The sequence below is a fragment of the Podarcis cretensis genome (assembly GCF_951804945.1).
Source record: "Podarcis cretensis genome assembly, chromosome: 8".
Lineage (NCBI taxonomy): Eukaryota > Metazoa > Chordata > Lepidosauria > Squamata > Lacertidae > Podarcis > Podarcis cretensis.
The window spans coordinates 92,253,861-92,279,934 of NC_137177.1; the positions used below are offsets into that span (position 1 = coordinate 92,253,861).

The 26,074-nt window shown below is 47.8% G+C and overlaps 1 pseudogene across 1 annotated transcript; it reads left to right on the forward strand.

Moving 5' to 3' along the window:
• Positions 1-16,004: 16,004 nt before the first annotated feature.
• Positions 16,005-25,404, forward strand: LOC307222829 (neuropeptide Y receptor type 1 pseudogene; annotated as a pseudogene). The gene is made up of 2 exons (XR_013843867.1): positions 16,005-16,348; positions 19,920-25,404. The product of XR_013843867.1 is annotated as a neuropeptide Y receptor type 1 pseudogene (transcript).
• Positions 25,405-26,074: the final 670 nt, after the last annotated feature.

Consider the following 26,074-nt stretch of genomic DNA (forward strand, 5'->3'; position numbering starts at 1 on the left):
GTGTCCTCTTTGTGACCATAGAGAATTGCTACTGCTGCTTCACTTGGTTTATTGAAGAACAATGCAGAGGTTTGCTTGTTTCTTATCCCAGCCTTCCCCAACCCAGTGTCCTCCTGGTGCTACAGGGCTACAACCCCCCTCGGACTCAGCTGGCACAGCCAGTGGGTCAGGGCGGCGGAACATAGGGGTCCAGCAGCATCTGGAAGGCTGCAGCTTCTCCCGACCCCCGTCCTGAGGCAGCTTGGTATGGGGAAAAGGCTAGCCACTCTCCTGCCAGGGGTGCAAAGAGATGGTGCAGCTCAGGTCTTTTTGGAAATGCAACTCTCTGATTATGAAATCCTCTCTCCTCCCCACCCCCAGTACAGCCAACTTGGCCCAGTCCCAGCTCCATCAGCCCTCATGAGAGTTGTCATCCAGAATGTCTGTCCAATACTCCACACATGCAGCTCTGCTGGCGCAGGGGGGCTCCCTCTTCCTCTCCTCCCCCTGTGCACCCCCAAATCTGCTCTGAAGGGCCCTCCTGCACAAGGCCTTCTAGGCCTTGGAGAGAAGCAAGTTCTTATTGGTGCCAAGCTAAAAAGTATTTCAGGATCAGACCCTGTGCTAGCAAGTGCTGCCTCTCAGCCTAGAATGATGGATGCACAGAACCTGGAGTTGGCAGTTACAATGCCCAGCCCACCCTCAAAGGACAATGGCCACTGCTGAATTGGAGCAAGCGTCGTTGCGTTTTCTCCAGTTTGACATTTTTTCCCATTAAGCACAAAATAGCAGGTTTTGTGGGGGGAAGCGGCAGGGCCATGCCTAGAAAGCACGAGGCAGGTGGGAAATGGCTTGGGCTCTTGCTTGCCAGGCCTGGGGCAAAGGTGGACGAGTCCAGAGACTAAGGAGGAGGAAGCTGACTGGCAACTCCCCCCAGGCTGCAAGTAATAAAAGGAAGTGGAGGCTAAGCAAGGGCAGGCTGGGGTAGGTGGGGCAGGGTCCCATTTGCCCTCTGTGAAAGTGGCCCCAGCACCCCATAGCAGCAGCTGGCTTTGGCACTGCATACGACACCCCCATGGAATCCAGCTGTTTACGGAAGGGAAAGGTCCCCCACCCCACGTTATCAGCTGATATCTATTCACAAATTAAGAGGGCAAGGAGAAAGCAGGCAGGCAGCCCAGCATTACAAACTCCAGCGCTAGAGATGGTCTAGTCAATTGTCACAGAAGGCCAGATCTTCTACCTTTTGTTCTTGGGACTAGACTAAAGGAGGCCCAAAGCTTTTTTTTATGGCATACCATTAAGGAGCCACTATGGTCTTCCCCACCCAGAATTCCTTGAGAAGAAGGATTGGCTGTTATTTGCGGGGGGTGGGGGGGTGGGGGCGGAGAGAGGGGCTTCTAACAATTCTCAACTCCCTTAACTTAACAGGTTGGCGGGATTCTTTGGGAGCAGCCAATACTGTTTAAAGTGGCATCATAGGGCTTTGAATGCATGGTGTGAGGGTGGTCTTTGAGCCAATCAGGGTGTCTCAGCCTGGCCAACCTTGCAGGGTTGTTTTGAAGATAAAACAGGGAGGGCACAGAACCATGTACACCACCTTGAACTCCTTGGGTGGAAAGGTGGGATATAAATGCCATATAAATAACTGCCAGTTTTTTCATCTTGCTAAGAGTCGCAACCTGGTGCCTCCCAGATGTTTTGGTCTCTGGCTCCCATCAGCCCCAGCCAGCATGTTATGTCATTCAAAACATCTGGTTGGGGAAGACAATGCAAGATTATGGGGGGGGGGTTGTTTGGACAGGATGAGAAAGAAGCGTCTATCAGGGTGGTGCAGAAGCTCAGTGGTAGAGGTTTTCTTACAATCAAACAGTATATAAATTTTGTTAAATGAATAAGACAGCAAGATAGTTGAATTAATGATGAGGGTTATGGACAGCCAAGCTGCTTCACTGAGAATAACAGCCCATGGCATAGAACCCAGGGTCATGGGAGAGCCTCCAACTTTTGCCTGCTGAACTCATCCACCCTTTAATTAAAAAATAGTAAAAGTGCATTCCTACTTGGCCACAAGGTGGTACTGGTGGTCTAAGGAATGACACCTAAGGTTTCTCTCCCACATTTCCAAATAATTGGGTTTAAGGGTGCTGCCAGAAAGGTGTTTATTGTGGGATTGGTGCTCCTCACGCATACAGGTTTTTCATAGCATCCACGTGGTATTGTGGGCATCAAAATGCCAGCCTGCATTCTAATCCCCCCCCCCGCCCCCCTTTAATCCGATATACATTTTCCACTGAAAATCCAATAAGGTTTTTTTTATAAAACCAAAAACCAAAAACCAAACCTGTTGCCCTTGTCATATTAAGCTCCTAACTGGAAGCACGTTAAGTTATGTTACCCAGCCAACAGAACAAGGGACCCCTGGCCATTAGGTCCAGTCGCGGACAACTCTGGGGTTGCGGCGCTCATCTCGCTTTACTGGCCAAGGGAGCCGGCGTACAGCTTCTGGGTAATGTGGCCAGCATGACTAAGCTGCTTCTGGCGAACCAGAGCAAGGCATGGAAACGCCGTTTACCTTCCCGCCGGAGCGATACCTATTTATCTACTTGCACTTTGACATGCTTTCGAACTGCTAGATTGGCAGGAGCAGGGACCGAGCAACGGGAGCTCACCCCGTTGCGGGAATTCGAACCGCCAACCTTCCGATTGGCAAGTCCTAGGCTCTGTGGTTTAGGGCTTTTAGAGCTTTTGAGCTACACAGAGTTCTTCTTATCCAGTGGAGTGGAAATGGTAGCTTGGGGGGGTGGGCAGGATTATGGATAAAATTTTCATAAGGATTGCCTAACTATATTAAACTAAGATCCATTGAGTCTAGCATTCTTCCAGACAGATATTTTGTGATGGGCTCATATTTTGGAATGCCCTACCCAAGGAAATGTGTATTGGCGTTTAGGGAAGCCCTGGATTCTGGTGGCTTTATGATAGTTACAGTCAACTGTTTTCTCTGCTACACTTGCTTTAAAACTCTTTATTGGTTTATCTTAAATCTTGGGGCTTTAATTTTTTTCCTGAAGTGTTGAAAATCACCTCCGCATTAACTCATCATTGGCAAACCCTCTGTGAAGGGGAGCCTGACTGCTGCATCCGACTCTCATACCTGCCTTCTGACCAGGAAACTTGGAACAGCAACCAGCCATTTATGGGGTGCGGGGTGTTGTTCAATTCAGCTCCCATTTTCCCTGACCATTGGTCATGCTGGCTGGGGCTGATGGGAGCCGGAGTTGAACAATATCTGGAGGACATACATTTCCCCACCCCCGGTCTAAGGGGATTGGGTGGCCCTGCTTGCAATGCCTCTCCCCCAGTAGCCCCCCCCATTCCATCTCCTCGTTTGTGCTTGATTTAGATGCTTCCAGCAGTGCAACCCACATTGGGCACCCTAGTTCCGCCTGGTTGCTAAGTGACAAGTCCCTGTGATCTGGCTCAGGACTGAATCATTTCCCCCACCCTGGGGCCCACCATTCCATACACGTATCCACCAGCCCACCCCCCACCCCAGTCCTCCGCAGCATCCTTTTTTAACATCATTTCTTGGTTCCTTTTCCTTCCCTGCTGCCCATTTATTTCAAGGCGGCTGCCACAGGTGAATGCCCTTGAGGGATTGTCCCCATAGGAAGGGATGCTCCGGGTTTTCTGCCTTGAGCACTGAAATGTCACTGGCCATGCCCAGCTCCCGCACCTGTGAAAAGCTGGCAAGGGAGGCACAAAATTGGCAAGCGGAGGGAGAGGAGGGAGGGGCTGCTCTTGATTTAACTTGGCCTTTGGAGGCCAAGAGAGCGGAGCATTAAAGTGAATTATGCCACCTTGGTCCACTGAAGTAGGAGAGATCTGAGAGGTGCCTTCACACGCCTTGGAAAGAGCTGTTTTGTTTTCATTAGCTGGAAGGGACACACACAGACAGACACACATGGAGGTGGAAGCTGTTCCAAATAAACCAGAGCCAGACTCCTTTACTCTGGACCCTTTGCAAATCTATTTAAAAAACTGTAAGCTCCTAAAGTGCAGAGAACTATATTTTTCACTTATGCTATTCTATAATGCAGAATTTGCCAAAATATCAGGGACTTGAATCATGCTATTCCACCCCCCTGAATTAGAAGTGGACACACATTTCTCCTTGCACCTGAAAAGGCTTTTGAGTGTGAAAGCGTCAGAATTGCTCTGTGTTTCTGTGTGAGTCACTATTCTGAGTATTTTCGCTGTTTGGAAGGAGCCCAGGGCATCTAGAGGCACAGTGGGGGGCTAGCTGAGTGGGGAGAGCACTGACTTCAGACTTTGCTGGGCCTCTAATTGTTTGTTTTGTGTATTTCTTATGCACATGAGCAGTTCTGTTGCAGCAAATCTCTCTCCCCACCACCACCTACCTACCTACCTGCCTGCCTACCTGCCTGCTTGCACTTACAGGCTACCCTTCACTCTGTCATCTCATGGTGGGTTATTACAGGATTATATAGTGCTAAGTTAAAGTCACTTAGTGGTACACCTGTTCTGCTGGAAAATGTTTGTTGTTGCCCAAAAGGATGCATAAGTAGGACGCTTTGCTGCACTATAGATGGTGTGATCTATTGCACAAAGAGTTTCTGCTAGCACACCTGATGCATTGGAGTCCTCTGGAGAGCAATATAAAAAGTCACCCATCCAAAAATAGATCACCTGACACCCATAGAATCATAGAATTGCAGAGTTGGAGGGCACCCTAAGGCGATCCCTTCCAACCCTACAATTCTCTAATTCAAGGGTAGGCAAACTAAGGCCCAGGGGCCGGATCAGGCCCAATTGCCTTCTCAGTCCGGCCCATGGGTGGTCTGGGAATCAACATGTTTTTACATGAGTAGAATGTGTCCTTTTATTTAAAATGCATCTCTGAGTTATTTGTGGGGCTTAGGAATTCATTCATCCCCCCAAAAAAAATATAGTCCGCCCCCCAAGGTCTGAGGGACAGTGGACCAGCCCCTGCTGAAAAAGTTTGCTGACCCCGGCTCTAATTCCTCCACATGACCCGTTCACTCAGAAGTCCTCCTGATTTGCTTGCACAAAGCTTACATGGTGCTTGGAGTATGTTCTTTTGTGAACAGGTTATGCATCCTTCCAATTAATAATTTATTCATCCCACTCCTTTCTGTGCATTTCCTTGTCACTTTCCTAACTGCAAAAAAGTCCTTTAAAAATAAATGAAGTGCATTTGTTGCATCAGGGTGACAGCAAGCTTTAATCTGTTATAATTGGAAAAACCTAAATTTCTGGAATGCAGAGCTACAAAATAGCAACAATCTGGGGAGGCACCCTAGGACAACTTTGTCCAACCTGGCGCCCTCCCGCTGTTTTTGACTACAATTCCCATCAGCCTCAGCACAGTTCCTTGGGTCCAGGGGAAGGTGTCTGTGAGGGTCTTGGCTCTGGTTCCACAGACCAGCTTCCCATTCAGGAGTCCCTGGCCAGAAAACTAGTCCAGCTCCTCAGCCCTCAGGTGATGCTGGGCCTCCCACTTGGTGTCCTTGTCTGTGCTGGTTTCTGGGGTCATAAGAAGGAACCTTTTACAATGCTTACTCAGCAGTAAGGTCATTCAAAAAAATGTCCATGCTTTCCTCGCCTTTCTCCCTTTAATTAGTAAGCTTCTGCCTGCCCCATTCCTTTAAAACAGCTTCTATCCCGTGATTATTTTCTCCCTATTAATATGCATATCCATGACATTCCTGAATTGTTCGTTAATTAGGGGCTTCAGTTATTGATTTCCTCTTTCCAATTGTTCAGTAATTCAGTTAGTTTCACATTTATGAGAGCAATTCTGCAATTGCAGGGGTCTCCAGGCTAAAAGGGTGGAAAGTTCACCTGGCGCCTTCAATATACACCTTTAGGCACCAGGTAAAAATGTCCTTTTTAACCAGGCCTTTGGCTGACCTGATTTACATCCTTTACCCTTTTAAAATGTGGCTCTTTTTTGGGGGGGGGTTATTGGGTTATTGTTTTTATTTTTATTTTATACATTGTGATATTTTCTGTGAACTGCCCTGAGACCTCCAAGTATAGGGTGGTATATAAATTATTATAATAATAATAATAATAATAATAATAATAATAATAATAATAAATGTTTTAGATAAATAGCATTTTAATAACTATATCCTGGGGGCAACAGGAAGTAATTAAGGGGCAATCCAAGTGGGGACAGGAAGGAACTCAATAAAGGGCAGGAGTTATTTGAAAAGAAAAGAGCAAGAGGAACGATATTGTTATGAGCTGGAGTTGTTATGTATGCTAAGACCCTTCTAACCAGCAAATGTTAAAATATAAGGCAGGCTGTCTTCCTGATGAGGTGATGGCCTGTGTGAAAGGGGAACAAAGGAAAGGGGTTCTGTGGGAGATGACAGATTGGTTGGGGTGGGGCCCCTCCCTCAACTCACAGATAGTTAGAAGGAAAAAGGTAGAGTTGAAAAGAGGCGAGCTGGAGAACCCCTCCATTGCAGGCTCAGGTTGTATATCTGCGTAAATAAACGCATGATAAATATATCATGAAGACGCCACAGCCTCTGCTGTGCCTCTTTCCAATAGGAAACATGAACCCTGGGGAAGTGCCTGGAACCCCTGAACTCTGGCACCACTCAGCAATTGGGGTGGCAGGCAACAATATTCAGGAAGGGACAATAGCTTCCAAAAGCTTCTACAATGTTTTGCCAGTCCATGCGGGACAGGATGCCACTGCAGCCACATTTTAAGATCAATAAAATAAATAAATAATCACAAATTATATTTTTTAAAAGACAGAGGAACAACATGGAAAACACTGAATGCAATGGGATGTCAGTGAGGTTGCCAGGATTATCTGTAAAAACTGAATAAACAAAGGATAGAAGCTCCAGAGAAAAAGGAGCAGGGATGGAAGCAAACAGACAGACAGAAGACAAACAGTGCCAGGACCACTGTCATTCTCTCCCTTGTTGCTCCAGCCAGCCCTCCAGGCAGGCCATCATGCAGTGCCAAGGACCCGAGTTCCCTGCAAATCTGGGATCCCAGATGCCCTCCTACAGGAATGTTCTAAAAAAGCATGGGCAATCTGCAAAAAAGCAGGGGGCCAGATGGCTTCTATCTGCAGCTTGTTTTTTCCAGGGCAAGCTCAAAATAAATAAATCTCTACACCTAAGATATAGCTGATGCTAATGAATTCTGGGGGTGTGGGGGGGGGCTGTGTTGGTCTGTAGTAGCGAAATAACAAAAGTGTGTCCTGACCCCTTAAAAACTAGCAGATCCATTCTGGCAGAGGGTTTCATGGACTAACGCCCACTCCCCCCCCCCATGAACTCTCAGTTGGCATGAGGAGCACTTGGCTGTGCAATATTCCTGTTCAAAACCGGCACTGGCCAAGGAGTGTTACAGACTCTCTGGCCACTTGCATTTCAGGGCCTTCCTGTTCAGCCTCCTATCCACTCCTATCACTTTGCAAATCTAACATTTATGAAAGGTGTCAATTTTTCATCAGCTTCAGCAACGTGTTTGATTTGTGAAGTGCATTAAATTAGTCACCAGCCTTGCAAATCGGTCCATGTAAGTTATTCGCCCACCATACCAGAGTAAGCTGTTTGTGGCACATCAAGCAGGGTTTTTTTTTAAGAAAAGGGGGGAGAATCACATTCTCATCCAGTTCACAAAAACTTCCCTACCTTTTCCCCTGGAAGCAATTCTTACTTTCTGCAGGTAAAGAGAGAAGTGGCTGCAGTGTTTCCAACTTGCTTGGAGCTGAGTAACTAGAGCGGTGCTGGACTGGCAGGGCGCCTGAGCTGCTGCATCCTTCTCAGGGAAGCTCCAGCGGGAGGCCAGCTGAGAAGGATGCAACAGCTCACGGCCCCCTGCCAGTCCAGCCCTGTTTTTGTGAGTCTTGCAAAGCGATGCTGGACTCACAGGGCACCAAGTGCGCCCTCAGAGCCGGCCGGCCAGTGGGTGGGGGGTGGGGCCCTCCCCACATCTGTAATGTCATCTCCCCCCACCCTCAAGATCTAGTTTAAAGCTCTCTGGATCAGGTCTGGGAGACTCTTAGCAAACACATTCTTGCCAGCCGCTGTGAGGTGCAGCCCATCTCTTGCCAGAAGTCCTTCTTCAAGGAAGCAGAAAACATGACTGAAGAAGCCAAACCCTTATTATTATTCATCATCATCATCATCATCATCATCATCATCATAATAATAATAATTGCATTGTTTATATGCTGGCCATTTGACTAGGTTGTCCCATTCACTCTGGGCAGCACCCAACAAAATATTAAAAACACAATAAAACAACCATTAAAAACTTCCCTTTACAGGAAGTCAGTGAAGAAAATACAGGGCTAGATAGATAATAAGAGCATAAGGTAGATTCCTGTGTTGAGCTCTCTCTCTCTCTCTCTGTGTGTGTGTGTGTGTGTGTGTGTGTGAGAGAGAGAGAGAGAGAGAGAGAGATTTCTATCAGCTTAAAAAAATGTCCCTGCAAGTCCAGGTTTCCAAAAGCAACCAAAAATGACTTGCTAGGTGTCTGATTGAACAAAGCACATTGAACAAAGCTTGGGGTACCAGACATGTAACGAATAGGAGCTTTGGAGGTGACTGAGCAGAGCCAGAGCAAAAGATTTTGCCACCTGTGGGGAAAAGACAAGATGGCGCTCCCACCATGGCAAGTACAAGAACTGACCAGGCTAGCAGTGGTGCCTGCCCTGTGAACCCCCCGCCCCCCCATCAAATGTCAAGGAGATACTGCACAACTTTTAAAAGACATCTGAAGGCAGCCCTACATAGGGAAAGTTTTTTAAAAATGTTTTATTATATATTTATGTGTGTTGGAAGCTGCCCAGAGTGGCTGGAGCAACCCCGTCAGATGGGCCGGGTGTAAATTTTAAAATGATGGTGGGGGTGATGAGGATGTTGGTGACAGAGGAATCGGACGTCCCTCTTTTCATCATAGAAATGTTGGAGGGTATGGCATATAGCACATCTTCCTATTAAACCAGAGCCAAAACAGAGAAGGGGGCAAGGCTGTGGAGATCATCGATCCAATCTGGCTAGGGTGCTTTGAAAACTACATGAATAATTTTAATGAGACAAATAAAGGAATGAAGAGGAAATAAATCCAGAGTGACTCATTCCATCAAAGGGAGAAAACACACCAATTTCCCTCAATTAAGAGGATGAAAAACTCTTACATGCTAAATCAGCCAATTCATGACGTCTCCACCTAATGAATCTGACTCGTATTTGGTTGTTTTGCTCATGGTTGGGGATGAAATTAAGTTATACTCTATTGTTTCATGTTGCAGATGCATTAACATTTTTTATTCCAACACAGCAGCACTTTCCTCTCTGGCACACAACCCTGTTATATAGCCCGTATTTATCCTAAATAAGCAACATGCCACCCAGCTCACAGGGCTACTGTGTGTGCTCTGAACATACAGGGATGTGCAGCAGCTCTTGGTCCTCGCACTGCAACATATGACGTTCAGCTCTATTGTATTTGGTTTGGGGTTGGAAGCCATAGGCTGCTTTTGGTTTTAGATGAGGCTCTTCTGCACAGGAGGGTCAAAAGTTCACAGGAAGGTAGAAAATACACAGGAGGGTAAAAGGTTCAGCCTAGGAATCCAGCAATAAAAGAGAAACATAACCAGGGCTCAGCTGGCTGAAACACTGGGAGGAGGAGTGAAAAGGCTGTATAAAAGTCAAGCTGGGCAATAGGGTAATTAGAGAAGTTGAAGAGCTGCAAGGAAGAGAAAGGGCTGGAACACTTTAAGAGAGCTGGAACACGGGAAAGTGTTGAAGAGCACAGTTGGGAAACTGTGGCAGAAAGGAGTGAGGAGAAGGCTGCAGAGGGACCCAGAATAAGTTGAATTGAGAGGTGTGAAGTGTTTTAACTGTTAGCTTAGTTAGGGAAACAGTCTGGACTAGGTCTGGCTGAATAATTTCTCTACAAAAACTGGAGGTTGAAAGAGCAATGTGGGGCTGTTTGCAAAAGGGCTTTCAAACAGTCCCACACTGCACTTTGAAGCAGCACCCAGCAGGACTGAAGTCTCCACGCATCATTTGGTGAGTGCAAAGTTCACTCCTGCTCTCTGCAAGGGACTAAGCAGGATTTAAAACACTCATCAAACGTGTGCTGCAAAATCCTTCTGCTTTGGCTGTGGGGAATTGGCATGAGCAGCCAGCAGAGACTCAAACTTCTCAACCTGGTCCATCTCCTGATGTCACCCATGAGAGTGTGGTTTGGGGAAAATTGCCTAGTGGCCAAGACTGGACCACAAGCTGGAGATTCCCCTCTGCTCATGGAGACCTTTTCTCCTGTGACAGAGCCTTCTGTGAGCTCATTGGGCTCCAGTCACCTTCACTCCTTAGGCCCAGAGGGGGGAAGGGAGAGAATTTGGGATCAAGACAGGGCAAAGGCATTCCTGAGGTGGGGCTCTCCTGGCTGTCTTGGCACCCATAGAGGTTCTTCCAGGTCTTCAGTTGCAGTGAAGTTCTCTGAAGCCTCTTGCTCCAAAGAGGTCTCTCCAAGGTCTGGGTTGGATCACATCCTGACCGCACTGGACCTGTTGCCACCCACTGAGTGGCAGCTCACCCACTATATCTGGGATGGAGAACCTGGGTCCTGCCATATCCTCTTGGACTCCTGCTCTCATCAGCCCCAGCCAATACAGCCAGTGGTCAGGGCAGGGCCAGCTCAGGATGTTTTGCTGCTTGAGGCAAAACAGAAAAGCCACCTCCCCTCCTCCTCCTCCTCTGCAGCCTCCCCTCCACTGCTGCCATTGCCTCCTTTATACCCCCCCCCAGCCCCCACTGTGCCCAGGCTGGTGGGGGAGTAAAAGGAGGCACCATGCCCCCCAGAGGCCTCTCTTGCCACTCTCAGTCCAGTTTATTAAAATTTGCCTTCCCTCAAAGTTGGTCACATTTTATTGATAAGCCAAAGCTTTATTTGCTGCATCTATTAATTAAGCCTAGCCACCTTTATGCTATAGATGTTAATGAGGAATTTCTTAGAGTAGCATCAAATTCTTGCTTATACTTCAACCCTCTGCTTTCCCTTATCAAACTAGCAGAGGCCACTTCCTCCTTTTTTAACAAAATAAATAAATAAGAACTTCTTTTGGCTTCCTATCAACATTCTGCTTGCTCTTTCTCCCACATTCCAGGGGGTCCCTTGAATGCTGCCAACCCCCCCCCCCCCCCGCCACTGCAGAAATCCCCCAGGTCTATAGCAGGGAAGGCATTTCCTGGACAAGCTGCATCCTTCACCTGCCGGGCTTCCCCTAGTTCACAGAATGGCAGGAAGTTCCATTGACATCACTGGCTCCATGCCAGTCAGGTGCCTGGAGCTTCCATCCCCATTTATTCCCCCCCACACACACACACACTTACACTCGCTGGTCCCTGAGAGCTTCAGTGCTTAGGCAAAGCCAGTTTTCTCAGTCTGAGGCTCACATGGCCGTCTTTCAACTGCACTGGCTGCCTGTCTGCTGCTGGGCCAAGTCCAGTGTTCTTGCACTTGTGTACAAAGCCCTGAATAACTTAGGCCCAGAATACCTTATGGACTGCCCTACCCTCTAGACTCAAAGTCGATCACTGGAACCCTGGGCGTGGGCAGTGACGATTAGTGGTTCCCTGTGGATAGAGGCCTCACTCATGTCAACCACGAGCCATGCTTTCAGTGTGGTGAGCTCATCTCCATGGATGAGACCTGGACACAGTGGCCAGGGAAGAGCCTGGCTGACCAGTTGTCTCATGGTGAAGGATGAGGGATGGAGAAAATGGCAAAACCTCTTAAGCCAAGCAGAAAATAGCCTTCCGCCTCCAAGACGCAGGGTCCCTTCTCTTGGACTTTACTTCTCCTGGAAGCTAAAACCCTGGCATTCCAGGTCAAGCCCCAAGACCTGGCAACTCCTTTGCTTCCACTTTCTTGAGCAGAGATATCAACCTCATGCTTCTGAGGCTTTGACTTTCCAGCAAGCGGTTCCTGGAGTTTTCTGGCCATGCCGGCCTACACTGTCCAGAGCCCTGATTGGCTTCAGGTGGCTACGCAGTTTAGCACAGACACCAGCAGAACCCAAAGCCTGGCAGTGAATGTTGGAAAGAGCCTTTCCCATCCTAGTGCCTTTCTGATGTTTGGGCTACAACTCCCATCAGCCTCAGCCAGCATGGGAGATGTAGTTCAAAACCATTAGAGGGCACCAGGGATAGGAAAACTGGTTTTTTAAACAACAAACAAACAAACAAACAACAACAAACCATAACAAAGAGGCACCAATTGTCCAATGTGCCATGAAGTCCCAATCCTCTACCTGAACCAAAACCCCTGCCCCTCATCCCAGATGGCTAGGGACAAGAACGTTGCACAGTCCCAGATGCATCTGCCTCTTTATCATTATGCTCTGAGTTTCAGGGCTAAGGTACGTTGGAGCTCCAGAGGATACTGTGGGTCCCTTCCAACGGAGGATCCTGTATCTGTGAGGGTGGACTCTATAGAAGGAGACCTGTCTGATCAGTTTCTCTGTCAAGTTCATGACCTTAGCCACTCAACTAGGTACCCACCACCTGCATCTTGTTGCCATAGAGACAAATGAGTGGCCTTTTCCTACATTACCTGGCTGGAGGCCACATCATCCTGGGATGGAGAACATGAGGCCAAGGCAAGCTGCAGATGCGTAAGTTATGTGTTTGAGTTTGGCTGACACTGGAGCAAGAGCCAGTGTGGTGTAGTGGTTAAGAGCGGTAGACTCCTAATCTGGTGGACCGGGTTCGCATCTCCACTCCTCCACCTGCAGCTGCTGGGTGACCTTGGACTAGTCACACTTTTCTGAAGTCTCTCAGCCCCACTCACCTCACAGAGTGTTTGTTGTGGGGGAGGAAGGGAAAGGAGAATGTTAGCCGCTTTGAGACTCCTTCGGGTAGTAATAAAGCAGGATATCAAATCCCCCCCCCCAAAAAAAAGACATGCTGCTGTGCCTCCAGCTTCCAGGCTGGAGGCCACATCATCCTAGGAACCCAGGCTGTGGCCACTGAGGCCTTCCCTGGAACCCTAATGGGAAGCTCAGGTTGTAGACCTGCAGAAAGAAAACCATAGATCTGAAAGACACCATAGTGCCCACTAACCTTTATTCCATGAAAACTAAATCCTGAGAAAGTGCAGGCACCCCTGGAAGTCTCATAGATTGGTGTTCAAAACTATGATGAGTGTTGATTTAAATTAATTCTGCAAGTTTGTAAGGTGTAAATTGTTCCTAACTCAACTTTGCTGATTTATACATGCACGCAACTGACTACTGCAAGCAGGCAGGAAAGAAGATGGGTTGGTGCATGGATAAGAGGAGAAAGCCCTGAAAAACGTGCTCCTGAAACACAAGGCTGCTTTTTTCTCTCTCCTAGCAAAAGTACTTACTGCTTCAGAAAATTAAATCAACACCAGGCCCTGTCTTTTGCCGAGGTGAATATCAATATAGATTGACCCTCCAGATAAGCAGGAGCATTTGTGCTGATGAATCCCAGCGGCAACATTGGCATCAGTGGCGCCAAAGTATCTCATTAGCTTCCCAGGAAACTGGCTGTTGTTGTGCCACCAGGAATTGGTGAAGGTGGAAGGTGAGGCCGCCCAGAGGCCTCCTGTGGAACTGCAGCTAAACACACCATGGTTTTACATAAAATAAAAAAATTCCTTCCAGTAGCACCTTAAAGACCAACTAAGTTAGTTCTTGGTATGAGCTTTCGTGTGCATGCACACTTCTTCAGATACACTGAAACAGAAGTCACCAGACCCTTCTATATAGTGAGAAGGTGGGGAGGGGTATTACTCAGAAGGGTGGTGGGATTATCACAGCTATCTGCCAATCACCCAATCCCACCACCCTTCTGAGTAATACCCCTCCCCACCTTCTCACTATATAGAAGGGTCTGGTGACTTCTGTTTCAGTGTATCTGAAGAAGTGTGCATGCACACGAAAGCTCATACCAAGAACTAACTTAGTTGGTCTTTAAGGTGCTACTGGAAGGAATTTTTTTATTTTGTTTTGACTATGGCAGACCAACACGGCTATCTATCTGTAACATGGTTTTACATATTCAACTACTGTACATTCTTCTGAAATGTGCAGTAGAAGTGTGAACACAACAAACAGGTGCTTGGAAATGCAATCGTCATCCAAGCATACCCATCAAAGAGATTGGAACAGTCATAGTGCCACAGCAATGGGCAAGCTAACAGTTTTTTGCATTGTGATGTCTGAAGCTGCACTAAGAGCAACCTTAATGGTGATGAATCGGAAAGTTATCGGTTTCTGCCACAAAGTGTCTTTAGACAGAAAGAAGAAAGCAGCTCCTAAGAGAGAGGAAGGGGCTGGAGAGCCTGAGCAGATGTGCTTCTATTGCTGCCGTTTGGTACAAGAGGTTCTGCAGGTTTTTGAAACCGTTCAACCCACCCCTGCAAAACCTGTTTACCAGAGGCAGTAGCGGGATGGAATGCAGGCATCATAGTTTCACTCCCTCTTTCAAAGCTCTCTGAAGCAAATTCTTGTCTGTCTCAGCCTCCCCCATTCTAGTGTCCTCTAGATATTTTGGGCTACAAGTTGCAATCCAACACATGTACAGCATTCAGGGATTGGGAAGATTCTCCTAGGAAGTCAAACCTCTTTCAAACTCCCTTTCAATTATTTTACAGCATTTAGAACTCTTTAGTTTAGAGAATAGGCGAGTAAGAGGGAACATACCAGAGGTTTATGCATGGCATAGAAAGAGTGGATAGAAAAAAGTTTTTCTCCCTCTCTCATAACACTACGACTTGCAGACATTTAATGAAGCTGAATGCTTCAGGACAGTGAAAGAAAGGACTTCCTCATGCACTTGCTCCCACAGGAGGCAGCAATGACCATCAGCTTGGATGGCTTTAGGAATGGACAAGTTTATGGAAGACGGCTCTGCTCTGCTCTGCCTCCACAGCGATGCTTCTGAATCCCAGCTGCTGGAAGCCACAGGAGGGCAAAGTGCTCTTGGGCTCAAATTCTGCTTGCAGGCTTCCGAGAGGCATCTGGTTGGCCATTATGAGAGAAGGTTGGCCATTATGAGAGAGGCATCTGGTTGGCCATTATGCTGTGTCTCCATCTTGAGATGAGCCACATCAGGATTTCAACTCAGGTCCCTAATACCTGTTCCGATATTCTATACAGTGCTGGGATAAAAGAACAGGGAGGGTCTTTTACCTTCATGCCTTCTTTGTGGTCATGTGAGTTATTATTTAATAGATTTTAATCCCAAGTCCCTTGAGCCCCAGCCAGTATGATCAGCCCAGGAATCCTACAGCCATTCTGGCTGGGGTTGATGGGAGTTGTAGCCAAACATCTGGAGGGCACCAGGTTGGAGAAGACTGTCCTTCACCATAGACAGTGCAGGTGCCTGCTAGTTTGCCTTGCCCAGCCATCCCTTGATGGGTGATTTAAAGCCAAGCCCCTCCCTTCCTCCTAACCAGTTGGCATGGCTGTCCACTACCTGGCTGTCAGGAGAGGGAAGACCTCTGGCTTGCAGGATCGGCTCACTGCCTTCCTACTAGAAACCACCCACCGAAACCTGGCGCAGAAGGGGTTTGTTTGGAATCCCAGAGATGAGCAGAGCCCGCAGTCTTTCTGCACAAAAATCCACTCTTGCTCACCCCACCTTAGCTTTCTTTATTTTAGCGGTGGTGTCGCCAGTTGCAAAACCGTTTTGGGAGCCAGGAATCCTCGCCCATCTACTTCCCAGCGCCCAGAGATCTCCCAGGAGCGCCTGACCTCCCTACCTTCCGCCCATCAACGCTCGCCTGAGTAAAACCCCCGCTCGCCTGCCTGCCTGCCAGCCAGCCTGCCAACCTTTGCCAGAGCTGGATCTGGGGCACCTCCGCCCCCGCATGCCGCAGCAACAGCAGCCTCCCCCCCCCTTCACGTGCTCTCACACTGAGAGACTGGAGCGCGCGGCTGGGCGGGGGAGAGGAGTGGTACCCACGTGGAAGAAGCATCCCCTCTCCGCCGGGAAGCCAGAGTCCCGGGTGGGGCTAAGCCACGCTCCTCCCAGGGGTGGAGTTTTTTATATGGGTCGGGGGGCAGGGGGGGGGGGCTTCCCTAGTTCTTCTTAAGGCAGCCTTTTCTCTGGGTGTCTCCTTGCTTCCCCCTCCCAAAAAACCCTGGAGCCCATCATTTGGGGGAGGGAAAAGAAGAAGAGGAGGACCCCTGAGCTGGGAGACGCATTCACGTGTACCGGGAGGGTGTTGCAGCATATTTCAGAGCAGATCTGCCCGGGTTTAAGAAGAGGCTGAGCTGACACGAGAACTAGTTCAGCATCAGGTGAGTGAGGGGCGTGTGTGTGTGTGTGTGTGTGTGTGTGTGTGTACGCGCGCTTGCTTGTGTATTCTTCATAGACCTGGGGGCTGCACTTTGGGCTGGGTGCCCCAGGAGTACCGTCCTCACTCCCCTGACCCTGTAGCAGCAACAGCACTAGAACTTGTGTAATAGTCCCAAGCTGCATTTTCTGCTCGGCTTGCCAGCCTCTACCAGCCTCAGAGCTAATTCTCCAAAGCTGGGGCAGAGTGGAGGGATGACAACCACAGCGTCTCCCGTCAAAAGCTGCAGCAATCTACCGCTCGGCCGCGTGCGCATCTGTCTGGGCAGTGGTCGGCGGCTGGCCTGCTGGGCTGGGGGCGGTGGGAGGCATGGGGGGCACCTGCTCCCCAGCTAGCGCTGGCATTCCAAGGCTAGCCTGCAGACCAAGTTCCAAGAGGGGAAGGGTACTCTGTCTTCATTCCTCTATCCCTTCCTACCATTAAATGCTGGTCTTGGAATCGAAAGGAAAGGATGAGGGGGGCTGGGGGGGGGCAGCCCTGTGCAGCTTTTCTGAAAGAGGGCAGGTTGTGCATTGCAGCGCTGAAGGGGAGGACCTAAGCACACAAGCTCCAATTGACAAACATTTTACAAATAAAGCAAAGTGTCCATGAAATGGGATGTTGATGTGGACACCAGCGGAAGCAGCCTTGCTTGCATTTCCTCCCATTTTACCGTTTAAGAGACTACCTGGGTGTCCTGCATTGGAAACAGTATTGTAGGCAAGATCTCTACATTGAAAGAAGTCGGAAATAATTTTTAAAAAAAAACATTTCAGAGGATGTTGCAGATATAAATGGTGGAAGTTGTCTTCCTGCTCTGACACTGGCCAACAGGTGCTTGTGATAGTTGCCTGGCCATATCCTACTCAGCAGTTACTCCTCACCTGTTTTAAGTCTTATGTGTTCAGTTTATCCATATGTTTTATCTTATGCTGGTCTGTGACTGAAATAAACTTTGATACCGATACTAATACTCAGCAGTTACTATGTAGGCTTGAAAATAGCTGCTTGCCTGGGGCAAGTAAAAATTGCCTCTGGCAAGAATGCTTTTCTAGGTTGGAAGAGTCTGTCTTCTCCCTCTCAATTTCATTTTCCTTTTTGCAGGCCTTAGACACGCTAAAAATAACTATCACTAGACAGGGACTTGTGAACAATTTTTTTGCAGGCTTGTAACTTCTGTGGACTTCATTTGCAAGGCTGCATTATCATAGCTGATGGGCTAGATGGGAACAGAGGGCAGGAAAAGACAATAAGTGATGGCCATGACTTTCCTGAACCACAGGGCGGGGATTGTCTGGAAAAATGTAGAGAGTAGCAGGCCATGCAGATAAAGGGCGGAGGGGGGTGTTCTCATTTCCTCTGCCTCCATTGCAATGAATAGCAACTCTGCTTTACAGCAGGTGGATAACTCACTCTTAAGATCTCATGTCTGTCTTGACAGTAAATGGCAACCACAGGAGAGGGCTGTCTCAAGACAAATAACACATTTTTAATACTTTCAGTGAGCATGTTCTTACCCAATAGAAGCTTCTAGGATAAGGTGGGGTCCCTGCAGAGTGTGGCCCATCCATACCTCAGCTTAGTGTGTCTTGTGACCACCCCCCATGCTTCCCGTGGCTCCTTAGCCCACTTGGTGTTCTCCTCCATCTACTGCAGCCTCACATTTTCTTCTCCCTAGATCTGGAGATTCCTTAAAGGTAAAGGTAAAGGGACCCCTGACCATTAGGTCCAGTTGTGACCGACTCTCATCTCACTTTATTGGCCGAGGGAGCCGGCATACCACAAACTTGACATGAGCCAACAGTGTGACGCGGCAGCTAAAAACGCCAATGCAGTTCTGGGCTGCATCAATAGGAGTATAGCATCTAGATCAAGGGAAGTAATAGTGCCACTGTATTCTGCTCTGGTCAGACCTCACCTGGAGTACTGTGTCCACTTCTGGGCACCACAGTTCAAGAAGGACACTGACAAACTGGAACGTGTCCAGAGGAGGGCAACCAAAATGGTCAAAGGCCTGGAAACGATGCCTTATGAGGAACGGCTAAGGGAGCTGGGCATGTTTAGCCTGGAGAAGAGGAGGTTAAGGGGTGATATGATAGCCATGTTCAAATATATAAAAGGATGTCACATAGAGGAGGGAGAAAGGTTGTTTTCTGCTGCTCCAGAGAAGCAGACATGGAGCAATGGCTCCAAACTACAAGAAAGAAGATTCCACCTAAACATTAGGAAGAACTTCCTGACAGTAAGAGCTGTTTGACAGTGGAATTTGCTGCCAAGGAGTGTGGTGGAGTCTCCTTCTTTGGAGGTCTTTAAGCAGAGGCTTGACAACCATATGTCAGGAGTGCTCTGATGGTGTTTCCTGCTTGGCAGGGGGTTGGACTCGATGGCCCTTGTGGTCTCTTCCAACTCTATGATTCTATGATACAACTTCCGGGTCATGTGGCCAGCATGACTAAGCCACTTCTGGAGAACCAGAGCAGTGCACGGAAATGCTGTTTACCTCCCCCCCGGAGTGGTACCTATTTATCTACTGGCACTTTGACGTGCTTTTGAACTGCTAGATTGGCAGGAGCAGGGACCGAGCAACGGGAGCTCACCCTGTCACGGGGATTTGAATTGCCGACCTTCTGATCGGCAAGTCCTAGGCTCTGTGGTTTAACCCACAGCAACATCCATTGCATAGGGAATATCAGATTTAGGGAGGAGAAAATTTGGGGTGGTAGTTGGAGGAGAATGTCACCAGGATGAGGGGGAATTAAAGGGGGCACAAGGGGTTCCCAATGGGCATTAAGCCAAGGTAAGACTAAACTATGTGGGGCAGAAGATGAGTAGTCCTTGGGCAGCTGATCCAGACTAGCACCCTCCAGATGTTTTGGACTACAACTCCCATCAGTTGGCTGGGATTAATGGGAACATATGGAAGGTGCCAGATTGGGGAAGGCTGCAGTAGGGCATGCTCTGAAGACTCCTGATACAGCCAACCACTTGGTGAAGCTAACAAGACTTGGGTCTGGGAGTGACTGCCCAGACCATATACTGAAAAACTGGTCCTAAAGGATCTTCTAGCTCCCAGTATGTTTCCAAGTACAATTCAAAGTGTTGGTGCTGATCTTTAAAGCCCTAAACAGCCTCGGCCCTGTATACCTGAAGGAGGTTCTCCACTCCCATCACTCAGCCCGGACAGTCGGACACTTAGGTCCTCCTCCAAGGGTCTTTTGCTGGTTTCCTCACTGCGAGAAGTGAAGCTACAGGGAACTAGGCAGAAGGCCTTCTCAGTAGTGGTGCCCACCCTCCCTTCAGATGTCAAGGAAATAAACAACTATCTGTCTTCTAAATCTGAAGGCAGTTCTGTTTAGGGAAGTTTTTAAGGATGTTTTTAGATATGTTGTAAGCCACTCAGAATGCCTGAAGCAATCCTAGGAGCCCCCTGGGCACTTCTATATGCCACCTTGAGCTCCATGGAAGAAAGGCAATATACAAATGTAGTCAATAAGTAAGTGCCTCCTAATGTCTGGATGTCTTCTTCCTTGGCACAGGGCAAGTGAGCGCAGCATCTCATGAGGAGGAACAGCTGCCGCTGCCGCTGCCGCAGCCTTTTTTGCCACCTGCACTAGAGATCTCTCCATCCTTCCATCTCTAAGGTAGAGTTGGGACGTGCTATGGACCAGCTGATGAATCTCCTCTACCTCAACTTCTCAGAGCAGCTGAGCCTGCTAGAGGAAAACGACATGTCCTGCAGCGACTCTGTGGGGAACGGCACTTTCCTGATCGTAGCTTACAGCGCAGTCATTGCAGTGGGGTTGATTGGCAACCTCTGCTTGGTGTGTGTCATCATCCAGCAGAAGGAGATGAGAAACGTCACCAACATCTTCATCGCCAACCTCTCCTGCTCTGACATCCTCATGTCACTTGTTTGCATGCCTGTCACGGTCATTTACACCTTGATGGACCGCTGGATCTTAGGAGAAGTGCTCTGCAAGGCCAGCCCCTTTGTCCAGTGCATCTCTGTCACTGTCTCCATCCTCTCCCTCGTATGGATTGCCCTGGAAAGGCATCAGCTCATCATCAATCCGACTGGGCGGAAGCCAGGAGCTAACCATGCATACCTGGCTGTGGCCATTACCTGGGTGGTGGCCTGCTTCATTTCCCTGCCCTTCCTCTCCTTCACCATCCTGACCAATGAGCCCTTTCAAAACTTAAGCCTTCCCTTTGACCCGTTTGCCAACCACGTGGCCTGCATTGAGCACTGGCCATCGGATCAGCATCGCCTAGCTTACACCACCTTCCTCTTGCTTTTCCAGTACTGCCTGCCCCTGCTCCTCATCATGGCCTGCTATTTCCGCATCTTCCTGCGCCTTCAGCGTCGCAAGGACATGGTGGAGCGCTCTAAGGATGGCTCCCGGGCCACTAGCCACAGGAAGGTCAACATTATGTTGGCTTGCATCGTCGTTGCTTTTGCCGCCTGTTGGTTTCCACTCACTGTCTTCAATGCCCTCTATGACTGGGACCATGAGAAGATCTCAGTGTGCTACCACAACTTCATCTTCTCCCTCTGCCACCTTATGGCCATGGCTTCCACTTGCATCAACCCCATCATGTATGGTTTCCTCAACAGCAATTTCCAAAAGGAAGTCAAGGCATTGCTGTATCGCTGCAGCTGCAGCAGTGAGAAGGACAAGTATGAAAGCTTCCCCCTTTCCACAGTCAGCACAGAGATCTCCAAGGCCTCGCTCCATAGCGGGGCTTGCACCAGTACCCACGCGTGACTGCCAAGATCCCATGCAGTGCCTTCCAACAGCAACCAGTCCCTTTCTCAGCTGAGCCAAGCTGGAAGTATCTCCGCTGTCTGCATATTTCCAATTCCACCCCCCAACCCATCTCATACCAAACTTGTATCAGGGATCATCTGCAATTATCTGGGGTACAAAGAATATGTACTGAGGTGGGGAGGGAATGACCCAGAGGATTGGGGAACAGTATGTCTTGAGTTCAAATCCAAGCTTGCCCATCAGTTATTCTCTTTGATCCTTAACCCATCTTAACATTTGGAGCTTTGAAAACTTCCTTGAGAATATGGTTGTACCCCACTAAAACGGATGGAAACTGTGAGTCCTGGGACAATAACTAAGCAACTTACTGTCTGCTTAGCCTCTCAAGAAGATCCAAGGGCCCCTAAATAAATCATCCAACTCTGTTAAGAGTTGCATTCATCAGCATTGGGCAACTTAGAAGCAGATCTTCACAAATGGTCCTTCAAAGAGAAGATTGATCATGGCAAAGAAACATTTCCCGAAAGAAAGCTTCCCCAGCACCCTAGCATTTTTTTGTGCTAGACTGAACTTCAGGAGAACATTGGGTGTGTCCTAGGTTGTATTCTCCATTCAGATGGACCAACTTGGGCTTGACAGGCCTGGTCATTGTCCTCCATGAACTAAATGTGTTCCCTGGTACAAGGACCGAAGCTCGGTGGTAGAGCATCTGCTTTGCATGCAGAAGGTCCCAGGCTCAATCTCCAGGCTGGACTGGAAGGAGACTCCTGTCTCACATCATGGAGACCCACCACTGCCAGTCAATATAGGCAGCACAGAACTGGATGAGCCAATGGGCTGATGTCCTGTGTTCCAGAAACGTATGCAGTGCTCTGGGAATCCATGGTAGACGTGTCCCTTGAAAAGCATTTTTTGAAGGTAGGAACCTGGAAAAACGATGCCCTAAATGAGTCTCCATCTCCATGGAAATGGAATTATCCTGGTTGAAGAAGAGCTTTAAAAAATAGAACTGGTAAGATCCAAACTGGTTCAGCTGAAATCCTTAGTATGAAGTGTCTGGGTAATACATCAAGATTTTGAGAGACCCTCCCAGTCACCCCAACGGCCAAGGCAGAAAACTTTAAGGGCCTTCCTCTTCCCCATCCTGGATGGTTTAGTCTGCATTTCCCCACCTGAAGAAATGTTTTGCCCCACTCAAAAACTTGCTATCATGTCCTGTCAATATAATTGCATCAATTGAAACATTGTTTGATCTTCTCTCTTTCTTTTGAATATTAATAAAGCAAGCGTTTCCGTAATAGAAACTGAGAAAGATGATATATTGTTCTGATTGGTTCTGCCCTTTTATTTCCATGAAAATTAGTCCATTTAATATAAAGGACTTATGAGTTTGGAATGTGTATTAAGACTTGGAGCTTGAAGGGTTTTGGCTTTGAGAGCTCTGCCTTCATTTGCCTATTGGAACTACCGTATATGATCAGCAATTCTCATTTATTGCACATTTACTGGGGAGAAGGGGGTGAGAAATACTTCATTCCTAAAACTCTCTGGATGCAAAATGCACTGCATTAAAAGGATGAGTCAATGAGTGCTGGCACTGCATAATCCAGCTGAGGACAGTGATGTGCAGCTTAGTGTCCCCTTTTTTTCTAACACAGGGAGACTCTTCAGAATGGTATTATCATTTTAGCCTTAATATTTAAATCAGGAATGGACAGGAGCTGGCCTTCAGAGGGACCTTTTCATCAGATGGCCTGAGCAAATGTCAGTCACATGAGGATGTAATCAGTTTCCCTCATCAGGATAAAGAAAAAGTTGCCATCTTGTAAGAAACAGAGAGTCCCATAATTCCCAGGCAGCATGACCAATGGTCAGGGTAGTGGCAGCCTCAGCCCCAAACATTTGGAGGCACAGCGCTTTTGGCAAGCAGGTCTAAAGCTTTAACTCATTCATCACCTGGGCCAAAACCAAATGGCACAAGAGTGTATGTGTGTGTGTGTGTGTGTTTAAAAATGCCATTAGATTTGAGTGCATGATTGTAACAATGAATTAAAAAGAAAATAGTAAAGATGGCATTTCCTTGTATTAGTGAGGAGTCACTTTTTAATCATCTTCTACATTGGCTCATATTTCTTTCAAAATCACCCAGAATTCCTGACCAGTGTGAGCGCTCTTATGAGTTGTTCTGTTTCATAAATTAGTTGTAATTTATCTTTCTGCCATGCTTTCCTTAACATTATGTTTTCAATCAGTAAAAACCGTGAAGTGTCTTGTGGCACCTCAAAAGCTAAAAAATATTATTATTATGGCATAAAGTTTCATGGACTACTGCAGTCTAGAACATTTTTCCATTTTGGTTTGTGGCTTTAATGAAGACTGATTTGACGTGGGACATTTCTGGGTTTTCACTCTGATCAGAAAATCCATAATGCAAAAGAAAGTGTTATTGCTAGCAAATATGTTACTGTTGTAAAAATAAAAATAAAAATCTGGACCTCAGACTAAACCTTCAGAAGGTGACTAAGACATTTCACAAACTTTTTCACAGGTAAAATTCCACTAGACTTCCTGGGGCTAACTTTTATGGAGATAGCTTTGAGCTATCTCACTCCCTACCCTGGTCCATTTCTAGACCATTTATTAACTGAGTCTCATGCCCTGGCAAAAATGCTGCGATGTTTGGGATGCACAGATCAAGCCAGAGGATTTTTTCATAACATTCATAGGAAAGACATACAAGGTCGTATCTAATGCTAGCCATAGAGTCAATTTTTTGAGATTCACAGTCATGGCTAACTTAGGTAGATTGATTTCAATGGGTCCACTCTGAGCAAAAGTTAGTTAGACACACTCTGATATTTACAAGCATAGAGCAAACATTCTAGAATATTTGTCTAAGCTAACTGTGTTCTTCCAACCTTTCAACATCAGCTGAATGTATCCTAATGCCTGATCTCTTAATATGGTGATGTCTGCTGACTCCTAGATCTAGGAACTTGCGGGCAAACAGTGCTTGTGTTTTCAACCAGTTTTGAAACATGTACTTTATTTAACTGCATAGGCATGGGTCTACTTTGTGACAAGAAGAAAGTCTGTTTTCCTGCCACTTCCTTTACCTAATACATGAGCAATGTCCTTTAAATAAACTTGAGGCTGCACATGAAAAGCAAGGTGTGTGTCCATGAAAGCTCACAGGCAGGGTTAGCTGCCTGTGAGCAAGCTTGCTTACTGAGGACAGGAAAAAACTTTGCCCATGTTCAGATATGCTTTTCTCCAGTGAACCAGAACATGTGGAGAGAAAAAACCTGATGTAGACTGGCCCTCCACAACCTGGTGCAGACGTCTTGGACTTCAACTCCCAGCTGCCCCTTTGCCAACACAGCAGATGGAAGTTGCAGTTTGAAACATCTGGGGGGCACCAGCCTGGAGAAGGAGGAGATCCGTGGTCTCCCTCTAAGCCTGTCAGGAACTGACAGGAACAGGGACTCACTAAAGCAGGGTAAAAGTTAAGGTTCTTTATTGAAACTCCTCCAGGTTTGATGCCAAGTTCAAAATCACTGGGGTGAGATAGAAACCGTCCCTAACTGGCAGTGGAGGCCAGCCTTTTTCTGACCCAGAATTCCTCAGAAATATAGTGGCTACACTACAATTTTATATCCTTTCTAAACCATTTAACTGTCTTGACTTCATCCTGAAGAATCTTGGAAACTATAGTTGGCTGAAGATGTTTAGGTGAGAGTTTGGCTCTCTGGCCACAAGATGGTTGTTTTAGGGCAAGCAGGCAGGACAGCAAGGGACATTTTTCTTTGCAACAGAAGGGCTAGAAAAACACTGCTAGCCTCTTTTTTATACAACAAGTGTTTTTCTCCTTGAAACTAACTTGGAGAGTATATTTATGTCACAGTCAGTTAAAAAGATATCCCCATGCAAACTGTCAGACCACACAGCAAATCTGATAGTTCTATATCAGTTTAATCATCAAGATCCTCCCTCCGCCCTCAAAGAATCCTGGGATCTGTAGTTTTGTGAGAGTGCTGGTAGCTACAGTTCCCAGCCTCCCATGAAGCAAAGTTCTGACTTCTGAAGCAGTTTGGCTCTGCAGTGTAGATGTGCCCTTTAACTGTGCAGAGGCTCATTTGGTCTGTGAAATAGACTTCTTCTGTTTCGCTTGAACTATAAGAACAGTAATCCAATTATATTCCAGGGAGGGGGTATGTGTCATAAAACTGGTTGTATTATATGGCTCCCCCCCCCCCAAAAAAAAGAATAAAACATGCTGCAGTTACAAAATCCCAACTGTCTTTTATTTGGCCTTGTTGTGTCTCTCCTTTGGTGTGTGGGCTTGGGCAGGGTGTGCCAAGGAGCATTCAAACTTATGGGACAGGTCGGAGGGTGGGAATTGAGGGGAACACGCACACTCTCATGACACCAGCCCCCCTTTGTGGAGGGGGGTTCCTCGCATTTGGCCTGCTGCCTCCCTCGTCACGTAGGTGGGCCGGGGCCAGCAGTCAACATGGGACGGCTCCCACAGGGGGCTTGAGCCACAGCTGTAGCCTCTCTCCCAAGCTGGTGTCAGAAGAGACTCCAGCACCAAAGAGGAGGGGTGGCGGAGGAGTCCAAGTGGTGGCAGACCCACACCATGCTGGACTGGCGGCGGCAGTGGTGGCTGAAGAGATGCACCAATGGGGGGTGAGGAAGGAGAGGGCAAGGGAGGCAAAGGAGGTTGCTCCTTCCCCCTTCTTTCTATTGTCGCTTGTCAGCCACACCTACAGTAATGCAGCCGCCATTTTGGGCCAGCTGCCACCCTCTCATGCCCACTGGTGTCAAGGAGGAAAGGGCTTCTCTTGGGATTGGGGAGGATAATACAGCAGTTGCAAGGACAGTGACAGAGAGTGAGGAGAAGAGGACTTCCGGGTTAGCGC